A 16,282-nucleotide genomic window follows, 5' to 3' on the forward strand; every position below is an offset into this window, starting at 1 on the left:
CAATTAAACAACAAATTGCATTGCAGGCCAAGTCACTGAGAGTTCTATTAAATAATTCCACCTGAGTTTATTTCTCACCTTTATCAAAAATGAATTAACACAATTTTCCTGTACTAAATATACTTATATTTATATATGCTTATATATAATATAATTATGCAAAGCTAATTATAACTACATAGTTATAATTACTATTATAACTAGTTGGGGTTATGTTTACTACTGCTACTATGAAACACCATGACCAAAAGCAACTCAGGGAGGAAAGGGTTTATTTGGCTTTTGCTTCCACACCCATAGTCCATCGCTGAAGGAAGTCAGGACAGGAACTCAAACAGGGCAGGAACATGGAGGCAGGAGCTGATGCAGAGGTCACCGAGGGGTACTGCTTACTGGCTTGCTCCTTATGGCTTACTGAGCTGCTTTCTTGTAGAACCCAGGACCACCAGCTCAGGGAAGACACCATCCACAATGGGCTAGGTCCTCACCTATCAATCACTAAATAAAAAAATGTCCTGGAGGTGGATCTTAATTTAAAACAAAACAAAACATTAATTTTTTCAGTTGAGGCTCCCTCCATTCAAAGGACTCTAGCCTCACATAAAACTAGCCAGAACACCATATATGTACAATACCATCCACACTGCCCAGTACCCATGAGAACATGTACCTCAGGGCGTATTTGGCACTCGCTGAGCCTCCAGACACACAGAAGAAACCACCCTAAGATCCAATGCTCAGGCAGATGGGACAGGGTGCCTGCAGGAGCAGCCAGCTGCTCTAGCTACATGGTAGTCTGTCCTTACCATGTTTGTATCCCCTCGAACACTTCTGTGAAGGCTTCACGTGAAACAGAAACTGCTGAAACAGTCCCACGGGCCCTGCCAACTGTCTACCAGGCAGCAGGGCATCCTGAGTCATGCCCCCCAGCACACACCCACAGAACAGATGACTGCTTCACACTGTGCAGATGCCTAAGAAGACAGTTACGTCACACTAATTACAACCAGCCCTGGGATGGTGATGTCTTCCTGCATGTCCTGTATCCTTCAGCTACTTAAACAGTCTGCCACTCTAGGTTCTAACCTCTCAATGAAGGCTGACTTTGAATAAACAGACCCCACTAAAATGGCTTTCATTTCTCTCAAGATGTCGGAGCAGTTTGGAAGACAAGGCATTGTTGAGCATATAGGTCTGGCAGTATTGAGACCTTTGTTGAACACTTGAGTACAAGCATGGAGAACATGAGGTGTCTTGGCAGAGGACACAAATATTTAACCCCAAGAAGTAAACATCAATTGATAGAGTCAAATGCATCTTAAGCCTATATCCTTGGAGGTAGACTCAAGCACACTGGATCTACACTGGATCTCAAAAAGTGATCAAAGGTGACTGACTATATAAGGTACTACACGGCTATGCCAGGAGTCAGATGCTGAATCCATGTCTTCTCCTGGCCTTCATCTCTCTACTGTGACTCCAAGTGCATGTTGAGAGAGAGAGAGACAGAGAGAGAAAGAGACAGAGACAGAGACATAATAAGGAAAGGCCAAGAGCAGTCTACTGCCATGAAATCCTATAATTGTTGATTGATAGATAAGATAGATAAATAGATTGATAGGTGATAGATGGATAGATGATAGATACATAGATAGTAGAAAGATTGATAGATGATAGATAAGTAGATAGATATACAGACAGATAGATGAGATATATAATAGATAAATAAATAGACAAATATAAATTATTAGTCTGTTACTGTGCCCTTAATCTATCTGAGTAAAATTAACTTCACATTTAAAACATCATTACATTTGCCCTTAACAATTATAATAAGGTCTGCACCAGGAGCTGACCCTGTGACACAGCACTCTATACCCAAATACCACCGGGAAAGAGCTAGTCTCTCAGGAGTACTGACACACCTTTGAGCACAGGTAAGACCACCACTTCTGCTCAAATTCCTGGCCCAAGAGGAACCCACCCAGAGCCATCAGGACACAGGAACCAAGGGGACAGGATCTTTCCAGTTGCCAGCTGCACTCCTGAGCTTACCCTGTGCCACAGCTCTCCATACCTAAATTCCTCCCAGAGAGAACCCAGGAGTACTGAAACACACGGACTTGCAAGACAGACAAGCCACAGTCAGAGACAGCAAGCCCAGCTAATAGCAGAGATAACTAGATGGCAAAAGGCAAGGGCAAGAACATAAGCAACAGATATCAAGGCTACTTGGCATCATCAGAACGCAGTTCTCCCACCACAGTGATCCCCAAAACACCAGAAAAGCAAGACTCTGATTTAAAATCACATGTCATGATGATGATAAAGGACCTTAAGGTCATAAATAACTCCCATAAAGAAATACAGGAGAATGCAGACAAACAGCTAGAAGCCCTTAAAGAGAAAACACAAAAATCCCTTAAAGAATTACAGGAAAATACAACCAAACAGGTGAAAGAATTGAACAAAACCATCCAGGATCTAAAAATGGAAATAGAAACAATCAAGAAGTCATGAAGGGAGATAGCCCTGGAGATAGAAAACCTAGGAAAGAGATCAGGAATCATATATGCAAGCATCACCAACAGAATGCAAAAGATAGAAGAGAGAATATCAGGTACAGAAGATATCGTAGAAAACATTGACACAACAGTCAAAGAAAATGCAAAATTGTAAAAAGTTCCTAACCCAAAACATTCAAGAAATCTAGAACACAATGAAAAGATCAAACCTTGGGATAATAGGTATATAAGACAGTGAAGATTCCCAATTTAAAGGGCCAGTAAATATCTTCAACAAAATTATAGAAGAAAATTTCCCTAACCTAAAGAAAGAGATGCCCATAAAGATACAAGAAGCCTACAGAATTTCAAATATATTGGACAGAAAAGAAATTTCTCCCATCACAAAATAGTCAAAACACAAAATGCTCAAAACAAAGAAAGACTATTAAAAGTAGTAAGGGAAAAGGGTCAAATAACATATAAAGGCAGACCTAACAGAATTACACCAAACTTCTCACCAGAGACTATGAAGACTAGAAGATCCTGGGCAGATGTCATACAGACCCTAAGAGAACACAGATGCCAGCCCAGGCTACTATCTATACCCAGCAAAAGTCTGAATTAGCATAGATGGAAAAACCAAGATATTCCATGACAAAAACAAATTCACACAAAACCTTTCCACAAATCCAGCCCGACAAAGGATAACAGATGGAAAATGCCAACACAAGGAGGAAATCTACACCCTATAGAAAAAGCAAGAAAGTAATCTTTCAACAAACCTAAAAGATAGCCACACACACATAAAAACAACATCAAAAATAACAGGAAGCAACAATCACTATTCCTTAATGTCTCTTAACATCAGTGAACTCAGTTCCCCAATAAAAAGACAAAGGATAACAGACATGATGTATAAACATGACCCAGCATTTCAATGCATATAGGAAAAACGCACCTCAGTGTCAAAGACAGACACTACCTCAGAGTAAAGGGCTGGAAAACAATTTTCCAAGCAAATGGTCCCAGGAAACAAGCTGAAGTAGCCATTCTAATATCTAATAAAATCAACTTTCAACCAAAAGTTATTACAAAGGATAAGGAAGAACACTTCATACTCATCAAAGGAAAAAAAAAATCTACCAAGAAGAACTCTCAATTCTGAACATCTATGATCCAAATGCAAGGGCACCCTCATTCATAAAAGAAACTCTACTAAAGCTCAAAGCACACATTGCACCTGACACAATAATAGTGGGAGATTCAATACCCCACTCTCATCAATGGACAGATAATGGAAATGCAAATTAAACAGAGACCCATTGAAACTAAGAGAAGCTATGGACCAAATGTATTTAACAGATACCTATAGAACATTTCATCTTTCTCCAAAATTGACCATATAATCAGTCACAAAAGAGACATCAACAGATACAAGAAGATTGAAGTAATCCATGCATCCTATCAGATCACCAGGGACTAAGATTGATCTTCAATAACAACAAAAACAACATAAAGCCTACATATACATGGAAGCTGAACAACGCCCTACTCAATGATAACTTGGTCAAAGAAGAATAAAGAAAGAAATTAAAGACTTTAGAAATTAATGAAAATGAAGGCACAACATACACAAACTTATGGGACACAATGAAAGCAGTGCTAAGAGGAAAACTCATAGCTCTGAGTGCCTACGAAAAGAAACTAGAAAGAGTATACTCTAGCAACTTAACAGCTGCTCTAGAACAAAAAGAAGCAAATACACCCAAGAGGAGTAGATGGCAGAAAATAAACTCAGGGCTGAAATTAACTAAGTAGAAACAAAAAGAATTATACAAAGAATCAGCAAAACCAGGAGCTGGTTCTTTGATAAAATCAACAAGATAGATAAACCCTTAGCCAGACTAAGCAGAGGACACAGAGACAGTATCCAAATTAACAAAATCAGAAATGAAAGGGAGAAATAACAACAGAAACTGAGGAAATTAAAAAAATCATCAGATCTTACTATAAAAGCCTATATTCAACAAAACTGGAAAATCTAGATGAAACGGGTAATTTTCTAGACAGATACCAAATACCAAAGTTAAATCAGGATCAGATAAACCATCTAAACAGTCCCATAACCCCTAAAAAAAATAGGAGTCATTAAAAGTCTCCCAACCAAAAAAAGCCCAGGACCAGATGGGTTGATGCAGAATTCTATCAGACTTTCAAAGAAGACCTAATACCAATACTCTTCAAACTACTCCACAAAATAGAAACAGAAGGAACACTACCTAATACATTCTGTGAAGCCACAGTTATGCTGTGCATTCTCCCTTAGAGATGGAACAGTTTCTGTCTAATCAGGAACTTGTCACAACTTCCTTTCATAGAGGACTTCATAAGAGCTTTTTTTCATCATATTTAATGTTCCAAATAGGTTTTAAAAATTGGTTGAGTGCATATTATTTTTAGCTTCAGAAGATACTATGTATATTTAAGAGGCATTTAACTATTATAAATTATTTTGACTACTTAAAAAATGCCAGCTGGGCAGTGGTGGCGCACGCCTTTAATCCCAGCATTTAGGAGGCAGAGGCAGGCGGATTTCTGAGTTTGAGGCCAGCCTGGTCTACAGGTCCAGGACAGCCAGGGCTACACAGAGAAACCCTGTCTTGAAAAACCAAAAAAAAAAAAAGTGAAATAAAATAAAATGCCAATACTGGGGCTAGTGAGTTGTCTCAGCAGTTAAAAGCACCGACTGCTCTTCCAGAGGTCATAAGTTCAAATCCCAGCAACCACATGGTGGCTCACAACCATCTGCAATGAGAAACAAAGAAGCTATGAGCTGGAGCAGGGCCAGAGCAAGAGGGAAAAGGGGAAGGGTGAAATGTCAATGCTGAGTTGCATATTTTAAAATAAATTTTATTAGTTTAATATAAAAATTTTAACCCCCCCAATCTATTATAATAAATAGACAATTTTCCACCTATAACTCAAATGATACAAATCAAGATCTTTAACAGTAAGAACAAGGGATAGAAACATTAAAATCAAATTCTTTTACTAACAAGCATCCAAAGACCTTGACACTGATAGTCAGTGTTAACATGGCACAGTTACCCTGTAGCCCCTGTATCTATCTGTCAGGGTGTGAACTGCCACACCCATTCTGAGAACCAACTGGCCAACTTTTGGATGACCCTCAAAAAGTCTTTTATCCATTGGCTCTCCTTTTAGAAAACTACTCAACATCTACATGTAATACAGAAATGTTTAAGTAGTAGCTCATACCTATAATCCCAGCACTCCGGGAAACTGAGGCAGGAGGATTTCCATGAAATTGAACCCAACCTGGCCTACAATAGTAAGTTCAAGGCCAGCCTGAGCTACTGAGTGAGATCTTTTTTTAAAAAAAATTTTCAGTAAAATATTATTTATAATGGAGAAGACTAGTGTCAGTCTCTAATACAGTTCTTTAAAAATAACATTAAAACCAGAGAGGAGGGGCTAGAGGAATGGTTCAGCAGTTAGGAGCAAATACTTCTGCAAAAGACCTGAGTTCAGTTTCCAACACCCAAGTGGTTTGGCTTGCAACCTCCTAGAACTCCATGTTGAAGGAACTATCTATAACCTTCTTCTAGCCTCCAAGGGCACCTGCACACATGGGAACATACCCACACAGAGATACACATAAGCAATATTAATCATAATTTTCTAAAAATTCATAAAGGTGAATACTATATACTATACCAATAAAATTATAAAAACATTTTGGAACAATACTTAAATCACATTTTAAAACGTTCACAATTGAGTGCAATGTTTTGAAAGAAAAGAATATGCAAATTTTACATGTGATTTTGCAACCGATCAATAAAATTCTCTTGGTATAAGCTTATACCAAGCTAATAAACTGAACAGAATCAACTAAACTGTTTATACTGATTAACTCTAAAGATAGTAGAATGGTAGGCGATTTCAGTCAATTTTATTTTTCTTCTTTCTTTCTGTTCTTTCGATTTTCAGGAGCAAGTGAACAGAGAGGGAAAAATCTTATTTCTACCCAGATACTGACAGATTGAGCTACTCTAGGACAGACTCAAGTTCTAGGTGCCCACAGTGTTATGGATATAAGGAAGGCAGAGGCTAGACCAGGATAGTCACTGAGAAAGCTCCTCTCCCCACCCAGAACCTTCCAGACCAGCCTGTGGACCAACCCGACAGAAGCCTTGAAATCATACAGAAGACGGCGCACATCCCATTACACCAGACCCAAGGAAACGTCTGCTGGGTGCTGAGCTTAGAAGGTGTCCTTTCCTATCCCGAGGTCATGAGAATACTTCCAAACACAGCAAGAGCTATTCAGTCCGGCCCAATTTTATAAGCACATCCCTTGTAAGCTTATGTATTTACATGGTGTATACACATATCTCTGTGTGTGGCTAATTGATTGATGCCCTGTGGTGCCCAGTCCAGAATCTTCATTGCAAGTTTCTTCAAATGTAAACCAAAGGGAAACGTATAGTACTCCATGATCCTTCTACATAAATAGACACTGACATTTCCCAGTCTCCCCTCAATCCCACACACCCTCCTGTGAGCCTGTTTTATCCCTAGGAAGTAGGCAGTCAAGTTCCTCCAGACCACTATGGAAAGACAATGTACATAGATAGTTTTGAAGGGTATGAAAAAAGCACTCAGCTAATGGGGTTTGTGTCTTCCTGTTAAGGAACTGAAGGTACAATGTAACAAACACAAAGCTGCCGCTTGCCGGGTTCTCAGAACTGAGGCTCTCCCCACAGACCAGTCAGCAGAGAGCACAATCAGAACAAGGAGGGTACTAAGACAACATGGAGGTTGGGGGAGCAGACAGGAGGACCCTGGGCATGCCAGCAATCGAGAATCCCATTGGCAGAGAAATGGCGGAAGATTCCTTCTCAGACTCATATGGCCTCTGATAAAGAATGTGAGGCCCACCTGGGTAGCCCTTTTCCAAAGTGTCAAAGCCACAGATCTCTTAGCCAGATGGCCCGAGCGGTTCAGGACTCTACTGTTTTGTTTACATGTTTATATGACTTAGGATAACGTCTTGACTTGCGTCCATACAACTCAGCTGTGTCTGTCTCCAGAACTGCCGTGGAGATTATATCAGCTTTTAGACGCACAGCACTGAGAACTCAGCAGAGAACACATGCCCATAAGTGAAATTCCTGCCACAGAGATCTGACCAAGAACCAGGGTCCATGCAGGTCTGACCAGGTTCAAGGAGCCCTCTGGCTTTAGCCTTAGACGGAGAGCGAACTTTTACTACAGATATTGCTGCCCTAAGTCTGTGTACAGGTTACCAGTCCCCAGGGCACAGGCAATAAAAACAATACTGAGCTGTGCCTGCCCCAGAAACTGCCTGCATCTGGAGAGAAGTAGCCGGCTAGCACACAGGAACCAGCACAGTTGGCAGGAAGCCTACATTCTGCAAACCCCAAGGGCAGGAAGTCCACGCACACCAAAGGGTCCCCCACCACACCCTATGAGAAGGAAGGGCCAGCCAGAGGGGATGGGATGGGTTATTTCCTTTTCCAAGTAAGGCTTTGAAGAGTCGCTGCAGGGCAGTTCTAGAAACAGGGTAGCTAAGAGCACACACATGTTTCTCACACCCACCCGATTCCTGACCTTAATGTCACTTAATAAGCCAGGCCTAGAGTCCTATCTGCAAGGAGAACTGCAAATCACTTGGCCGGGGCTCCGCATATGAGGTGGCTTTGTAATATGAGCAGTGTGTCCACTAGCTAGAGCAAGACCATTAGGTCCATTACACCTGTCACTCTGCCAGCTGAGTCGCCAAACTGCCATGATAAAAGTACATTATGCCCAAGGAGTGCCACCCAACCCCCTCCCAGGCGGCACACACTCATCTACTGCACAGACAACACACCACTGTAAACAGCTTGGATCTTGACTGTGGAATACCTCAGGCTCTCAGCAGATACGATGCTTCCCTTTCCTGGGAGGAGGGACGTGAGGATGGACCAGAAGACCCAGATGGAAACAGAGGTGGGCAGTCTAATAAATAATAATAATAATAATAATAACAACAATAATAATAATAAGGGAGGTAGGGAACAGATTATTTGGTAAGTGGATTCTACCATAAAGCCCAAAATAAAGGTGAGACACACCCTTTTCACCTCCGAAGCAGGTCCCAGTGCTGCCGGCTGCAGGCAGAGGCCTTCTGCGCAGCGGTACTTCTACCAGGCCCCAAGAAAAGCACATATCCAGCTGGGCTGCTCAGTGGGTTTGCAGTGCAAGCGTGTTGCAGACAGCAGTAATTTATTTATCCCTGTCATGGAACATTAACAATCTGTCTGGAGCTTGGCAAGCACCAACTTGCACTGTCATATAAACTGTCTGACAAACCTAAAAGTTTCATAAATGCGTCTCTTTTCCCAGCAGACAACAAAACATCATTCTTTTGAAAAGTTGTCACCTTCTCTATTTCTCTCTTTCTCTCTGCCTCTTCCAAAAACTAAGGAAGGGAAAAGAAAGAGGAAACCAGTGATGGAAAAAAAAAAAAAAAAAAAAAAAAAAACGCATGCAGCCACACATGATCTGCCGGTGTTCTCAAACACCTCACTGTTTTCCCATAGCAAGTAAATAAATGAATGGGGCAGGGGGGGTGATGGGAGGGTCAGCTGTGAGGTTACTGGGGTACTGAAGCAAAATCTGCAAAACAAAAATACAGTCATTAAAAATTAATAAAGGGTGTGGACATACGGCCCCCACCTCGTTCCACTCATGGGAATTTGAGCCAGACATTCTGAGTCCTCATTAAGTGAATGCTGGCAGGCTGGCGGGGTTTTAGTGGGTTCTGGGAATGCCAATATATTAACCAGAAGACTTTTTGCATACCCTTTAGAGTTTTTATTCTAGAAAAGTCAACCATTTGGCACAGTAGAGCCTTATTTTTTTGTCCAGGAAAGCTCTCGGCTGCCAATCAAGGGAGAAATTACAGCTACATCCTTCATAATTTCCAAGACCTAGGTAGAAAACAAACTTGATCAAGAGAGAAGCCCTCAAAAAAAAAAAAAAAAGCCTAAAAAGGTCAAAGTGCCATTTTTACTGGGAATTCAAAGAAAAGCAAGCTATCTTTAAATCAAATGGATATATAACAATACAAACATTATTCTCAAGTCTTCCTGTAACAGAGGAAAACCAATATTCATTGGAAATTAGAACCCAATATATCTACATCCGGGAGCAGTTCAGGCAGCGGCTTATTTCCTTCTGTTGTCCAACATGAACACAAGCAATACATACATGTACACATGAGCACGAGCACACACACAGTCCAACCCCAAAAGCGGCAGGTGCTGGGGTTGTAAAATTCAAATAGTGTGCAGGTTCCTATTGCTATTTGTGTGGGGTGAGATGTGTGTATGTGTATGTGTATGTGTACGTGTATGTGTGTGTGTTTATGTGTATATGTGTGTATGCGCGCGTGTGTATGTGTGTGTGTTTATGTGTATGTGTGTGTGTGTGTGTATGTGTATGTGTATGTGTGTGTGTGTGTTTATGTGTATATGTGTGTATGCGCGTGTGTGTATGTGTGTGTGTTTATGTGTATGTGTGTGTGTGTGTATGTGTGTGTGTATGTGTGTGTGTGTGTGTGTGTGTGTATGTGTGTGCATGCATATGCATGTGCAGGCCAGAGAGCAACATCAGGTCTTTTTCAACCTCTCTCCGCTGTATGTTTTGAGGCAGGGTCTCTCTGAATTTAGAGTTCACCAACTCAGCCAGACTGGCTGGCTAGCACGTTCCAAGTATCTGCCCACCTCTGCACCTTCAGCACTGGCTTCCTCATGGGCATCGAGGATGCTGACTTGGGTCCCTGGACTTGCACACCAAGCATCTTACTGACTGAGCCATCTCCCCGGGCCCTTATTTTCGTATTTTAAAACTCACGGTTCGCTTTTTATGTGCCCTCATAATAGAGGCCAAGATGGACTTCCCATCTAACAGCCCATCTTGGCAGTAAGTAACTCTGACATCAAGAAACAATGCCTTCTGGGAGATTTTTCTACAAAAGGGAATGGCTTAGCAGTTAAGAGCATTCACTGCTCTTTCAAAGGTCCTGAGTTCAAGTCCCAGCAACCACATGGTGGCTCACAACCATCCATAATGAGATCTAACGCACTCTTCTGGTGTGTCTGAAGACAGCTACAGTGTATTTAGATATAATAATAAAATAAGTAATAATTTTGAAAAGGGAATGGCTGAAGAAGCAGGGAACAAGCGCACCAAGGAGAGATGGGGAAACCAAAAACGGAGAGGGAAACGGAGGGACTCTTCAGTTTGCCACCATTAACATGTAATACACGTGTCCACGTGAATAGCGTTGAATATCTCTGACATTTACCAGATTAAAATGCTATACTCCTTTCACAGCTGTTCCTTTCTGAGCATTCCCTATCAACTCTAACCCCAGAAGAGGCACATATTCTAGAGGCCCCAGACACCCAAATTCAGAAGAAAGAGAAGGCATGACCAGGATTTCTATAAAGATTTAACTAGTCTATACACTTACAGGTTTTCCTCCCTAGAATCCTGTGGGCCTTGGCTTTATTTAATAACAGGACAACTTCACATACCACTATAAAGTGACCAACTTAATTTGGGATACATGCATAGGATCCAGAGTTTGAGGATCTTTTCTTGCCAGCCAGTCAGAAACTACCCACAGGGCACAAAAGTCATCTTTCCCTCTCTGTGTCTCTGCCAGGCTAGGAGTCAACTCCAACAACCCGGATAAAAAACAGAAAGTGACCCATGAGCCACAGGACTTCTCTGCCAGGCTGTTAAGTCAAGCAAGACTACAGCACAGTCCCAAACTGTAAACACCTCTGCAGACAGGTCCTTGCTCTAAACATGCCTGGCAGGAGAACTATTCTTGGAACAGTCTGAAGTCGGGGGAAATGCTGGGGCGTGAGAATAAATGTTTGCCTGTGGATGTATGTATTCTAATGGAGAGGGGTGGGGAAAGAACTGTTGAACCTGAAATGATGGGCCAGCCGATTGCCGCAAAATCCCGTAAGAAGCAGCTGGCCCTGGCTGGACTCCACTGCAGGATCATGGTCATGAAAGTCAAGCACCCAAGAGGATTCAAGACGTAGCCTTAAATACCTGCTGGCAAGAGGCTTTCCAACACAAATGCAAACTTACAGGAACTGGAGCCCTAGACAAGGGCGGCGATCTTTTCCAGTGGTAAGAGCGGAACGCTAAGAAACTAGAGAGGTTTTCTGTTTTAACAAGGGGAGCGGTTACCTACAACTCAGTAAATCCATGACATTTACAGTCCCCGCCTCTAACTCTTAACTGTGTTCTACGTTAACCGAAACGTTAATCTGTTTTTAAAAATTAAGCTCTCACTGCGATGACAGAAAACAAATATTAAAATTCAAATGCAGATAATATCCAAACCTATTACTGTCTGCGTAACAACACAAGTTTGGTATTGTTCCTGTGCTGAACACATATTCCATATTCCAAAAAAGAATGTGCAAAGGCAGATTTATGATGCCAGTAAGCTGAATTCAAACCACAGGAAAGACTGTAACTTCTTCCACACAAAATGAGCCCCCCCCCCTGCTTGGTAAGTGCTCACCTCATAGAACCTTCCATGAAATCCAATAGACTGTCCTGAAGCCCCAGGGTAGATTCAGACAAGGGTAAGGTTTGGGGGTACCCAATAGAAACCAATAAAAAGAGCTATTCTAAGGTGGGCCTGGTGGTGCTAGCCCAGCACAGTCCCTTCCTTACTTTATGTACCTGATTTAGGAATGAAAGTCAGGGACTCAGCAGGCTCAGAAAGGCCACCACTCCAGCACTCTACTTTGAAGATCCAGTAGGGTTCACCATCTCTACCCTTCACACCCAGCAATACCTAACACGCAGAAGGTCACTAATAAATATCACTGTCATAATTAAGTCTAACTTTTAGTGAGGCATTCAGGAATGGCAAGATGGTCAAATAATGAGAAAACAAAACAAAAGGAAACAAACTCAGAGGAAAAGAAAGGCCAATCCTAATAATCCATTCTAGCTCATTAAGAGTCTCTGTGGAAAAACAAAACATGATGTTGACTGATGCAGCCCCTGACAATCAGCAGTCACTCCTGTGCCGGGGCAGAAGCTAGGAAGCCCCGCTTGTTTTAACGAGTTTCTCGCTGTCCTGACTGGCCATGGAGATGCCTCTCCAGGTAACCCGGAACAGCCGCGCCTGGTGCGGGCTCTTGGAATGACGCCCGCCCACCATGCGTCCCTGTGGTCCTGAATCCTTTGCTCACTCGAGAACACTCCAATTAAGAAAAAGAAAGAAAGAAAGAAAAGAACGAAAGAAGACAGAAAAAAGTTTAAAAACAAGCAAGCAAATGCTGTCTGTGGCACCGCAGCTAGTTAACACACAGAGAGCCTGCTGTCTCCCAGCAGCGTACTCACAGGGCGCGCCCCCAGCCGTGCCCAGACGGTACACCGGGCAGGGGTCCCGGGAAACCTCCTTCAGTCTCTTGATCGCAGAGCCCACAACAAAGGCAAGTGCAGGGCCCTTCGGCTGGGTGCTCTTCGCTTCCTGTTTATTCCACCGTGAGGGTCAAAGAGAAATTCAACACACGCCTGCTTCCTCCCGGCCCGGAGACCCAGCCTAAGTGTAACAGCAGCCACCCCAGACAATCGACTTTGCCAGCCAATGCCAGAAGCCCCGGGCAGCCCGCGGCCGACGTCAAAGCGCGGGGGGCGGGGAGGGGGGGGACCCGGGAAGACAGTCTGAGGTCTGGGAAGCCTGGAGCCTGAGCGCCGGGGCGCAAGGTGCAGGGGGAGCCTGCGGTGCCTACTCGGGCAGCTTCCGAGCCGTCTTCTCGCTGCTGACTTCCAGCCCCCCAAGACTGCCTTAGCTCGCACGCCGGCCTAGGAGGTCGCCGCTTGGGACAAGCAACCTTGCGCCCACCCGGGCGCTGGAGGCTGCAGGATGAAGCAGCTACAGCGGGACACTCTAGAGCACCGGGTCCCGGTCGGTGGGCAAGACTCCAGCCAGCCGAGAGCTCGGAGGATGGGCAGGCGCCGGGGCAGCCCTCCGCACCCACCCGCGACACAGGCTCACAGACCTGGTGCGCGGGTCTCGGGGACGCGGGCACTAGGAGAGCACTGGCCACCGGCGCAGTCTGGCGGGCATCCCGGCCCGTTCCCCGCCCCCCTCCCCCGCCCGCCCTAGCTTAGAGGTGAACTCCGGCCAGACGCGGAGACCGCGGCGGGCGGCACTCACCTGCCGCAGCCCCTGGATGGGCGAGCCGGACCGCCCACCGCGCAGTTCGGCCACCGGTCCTGTGGGCTGCGGGGGAGGGGCAGCGCTCCGGGTGGCGCGACACGGCGCGGCGTAGCTCTTTAAGAGGGACCTGCCACCGGGCTCTCGGAGCTCCCCGCCCCCCTTTCGCCTTCTCAGGACTTGCAGCCTGTCTGGCGGCCGCCGCAGCTCCTCCCCGGCTCGCTGGGGATCCCCGCCGGCTGACGGAAGGGAGGGAGGGAGGGAGGGAGAGCGCCGGTGCTGTCGGGCTGGGGCCGGCGTCCCGCCACCCCGCCGAGGCCGAGACTGTCTCAACTCAACCTCGGCCGCTCCTCCCCCGGCTCTGCGGCGAGGACCCGGCGTGCGGCCAGACGGCGGGGGCGGGGGGGGGGCGCCGCCGGGGATGCGGCCCCGCCCAGGTGCACACACCCCCACCCCCAGGCTGCGGGTCTGGGGCTCCGGGAGGAGGGGGGTCGCAGCACACCCAGGACGCTGAGCCCTGTAAAGAGCCTGGAGCTGGGGCCTCGCTGCGGGTAAGCCACCAGAGGTTTGAGGAGTGGGTGGGCATCTACTGCTTCCCGGGCTGTGAATGCCCACCCGCAGGAGAACTTGACCTCTGGTCTCAGGCACACAGTAGGACCACAGGACAATGAGTGGGAAGGGTTAAACGTCTGGGGAGCCCCCTCCTCCAGGCTGGAAAGAATCCTCAAGACTCCGCTGGTACCATGCCCTCGTCTAGGGAAATGGGTCTGGACTGGACAGTGGAGTGGATCCCCTTTTCCTGGAGCTATGACCCTTTGCCCTTGAAGAAAGACCTCCAAGTCCTACGAAAGTCCTGGCCAGGACCTCCACTGAATGCAGACAATAAATAGGTCATCGGTTCTCCTCCGGAAGTACGAGCGCAGACTCTGGGCTACCCAGCCATGTTCCATGGAGACCGAGTGCTGCCACTGCCGATTTTATTGCAGTCAACACAATTAGAGAGTTGAGTTCCTCTCTGTCGAAATTATCCTCCCTGCAGACCGTCGAGATACAGGAACCCAAGTTTCAGGTTTGGTTTAAGAGAGATGGAAATTATTAAAGGAGTAACAGTTTTCAACAACCCCCTCCCCCCATTCCCAGCTCATACTTGTATGAGACCAGAGAGATGAATATTTTTGAAAACCTGCCGTTAATTTATCAGTAACTTTTCCGCTAGTGAACAATGGTCTTCATTCAGTTTTTTTTTTTAAGTCTTCAGCCATCATAATGACCCATGTTTGTATGTGACCTGCCACGATGGAGAAGCACGTGATAAGCGTTTCTCGTAGATTGCTTTTACTTAATCCTCATAATAATAGGGAGCCATTCTTCACTCTACAGATGATGAAGTTGAGGCTGTGAAACATTTGGTGATGTGCCCCCATCCCCAAAGATAAAGGTTTAGCGTTGCTAAATAACCCCATCCACACCGGGTGTTGAATCCGCATACTACACTGCCACCTATCTTCAGCGATTTTAACATCCAGTTCTGTGGAGCTCATCCCAGGATCAGCTAAGGCAGCTGGCTCTGCCAGGCACGGCTCTGGTTCCCACTGGTAAGATGCTCAGGTCCCTGCTAAAAGAGAAGCAGTTTAAAGGGAGACTGGGCGGGGCTTGGAACCCTGTAGAATGGACTCAAGGCAAAGCAGGTTTGTCCCTCCTTGTAACTCCACACTGCATGACCCCCCCCCTCCACTTCACAGTTCCTCATCCCACCAGTCAGCCCCCACCTCCCTCAGCAAATCTAGTCCACATCTTTTACAAAGGTTCTGCTTTTCTGATCAAACTATGACAGAGTACTGTGGCTGTGTGTCTGTCTCCTGTCTTAGCTGAAGACTGGATAGAACCTGCCTCTCGGAGTGTAGTTCCCCTCAAGGGAGGGTGTCCCATTAAAAAAATGGTGAGCTACTTAAACAACAAAGAATTCTAAATGGCTAATAAACATGTGAAAACACGCTCAACTTTCATCGAACTTTTACTCACAAAAGTAAGAAAAAATGCTCACAAAAAAGATAAAATTTCAAAACATGACCTTTCTTTGTGCGTGTGTTTAATTTTTTATTTTGTTTTGTTTTGTTTTAATTAATCATTCCATTCGTTTATATCTCAAAAGATATCCCACTTCCCAGTTACTCCTCCACCAACCCTCCCATCCCACATCCACCCTCCTCCCTCCCCTTTGCCCTGTATAAGGGTGCTCCCCCACCCACCCACACCCTCCTCCCACACCCCTCCAGCATCCCCCTACAATGAGGCATCAAACCTCCCAAGGGCCTCCTCTCCCACTGCTGTTAGACAAGGCCATCCTCTGCTACATATGTATCTGGGGCCATGGATCCCTTTGGTACCCTCCTTGGTTGGTGGTCTAGTCCCTGGGAGCACTGGGTGATCAGGCCAGCCAATGTTGTTCTTCCAGTGGGGTTGCACTTCCCCTCTG

At 45.2% G+C, this 16,282-nt stretch overlaps 1 protein-coding gene across 3 annotated transcripts in view; it reads right to left on the reverse strand.

Annotated features, from left to right (window-relative positions):
• Ldlrad4 (low density lipoprotein receptor class A domain containing 4) overlaps positions 1-14,158 on the reverse strand; it is a 327,131-nt gene extending 312,973 nt beyond the window's left edge. For 2 of the 3 annotated variants that reach the window (XM_052155740.1, XM_052155742.1), the window contains exon 1: positions 12,987-13,674. The gene's annotated coding sequence lies outside the window, so the exon portion shown is untranslated. Of the gene's footprint in view, positions 1-12,986; positions 13,675-13,806 lie in introns of those variants that run through there. The other variant, XM_052155741.1, reaches the window with a different exon arrangement.
• Between the last annotated feature and the right edge of the window lie 2,124 nt (positions 14,159-16,282).

This window comes from Apodemus sylvaticus, chromosome 13, assembly GCF_947179515.1.
Source record: "Apodemus sylvaticus chromosome 13, mApoSyl1.1, whole genome shotgun sequence".
Classification (NCBI taxonomy): Eukaryota; Metazoa; Chordata; class Mammalia; order Rodentia; family Muridae; genus Apodemus; species Apodemus sylvaticus.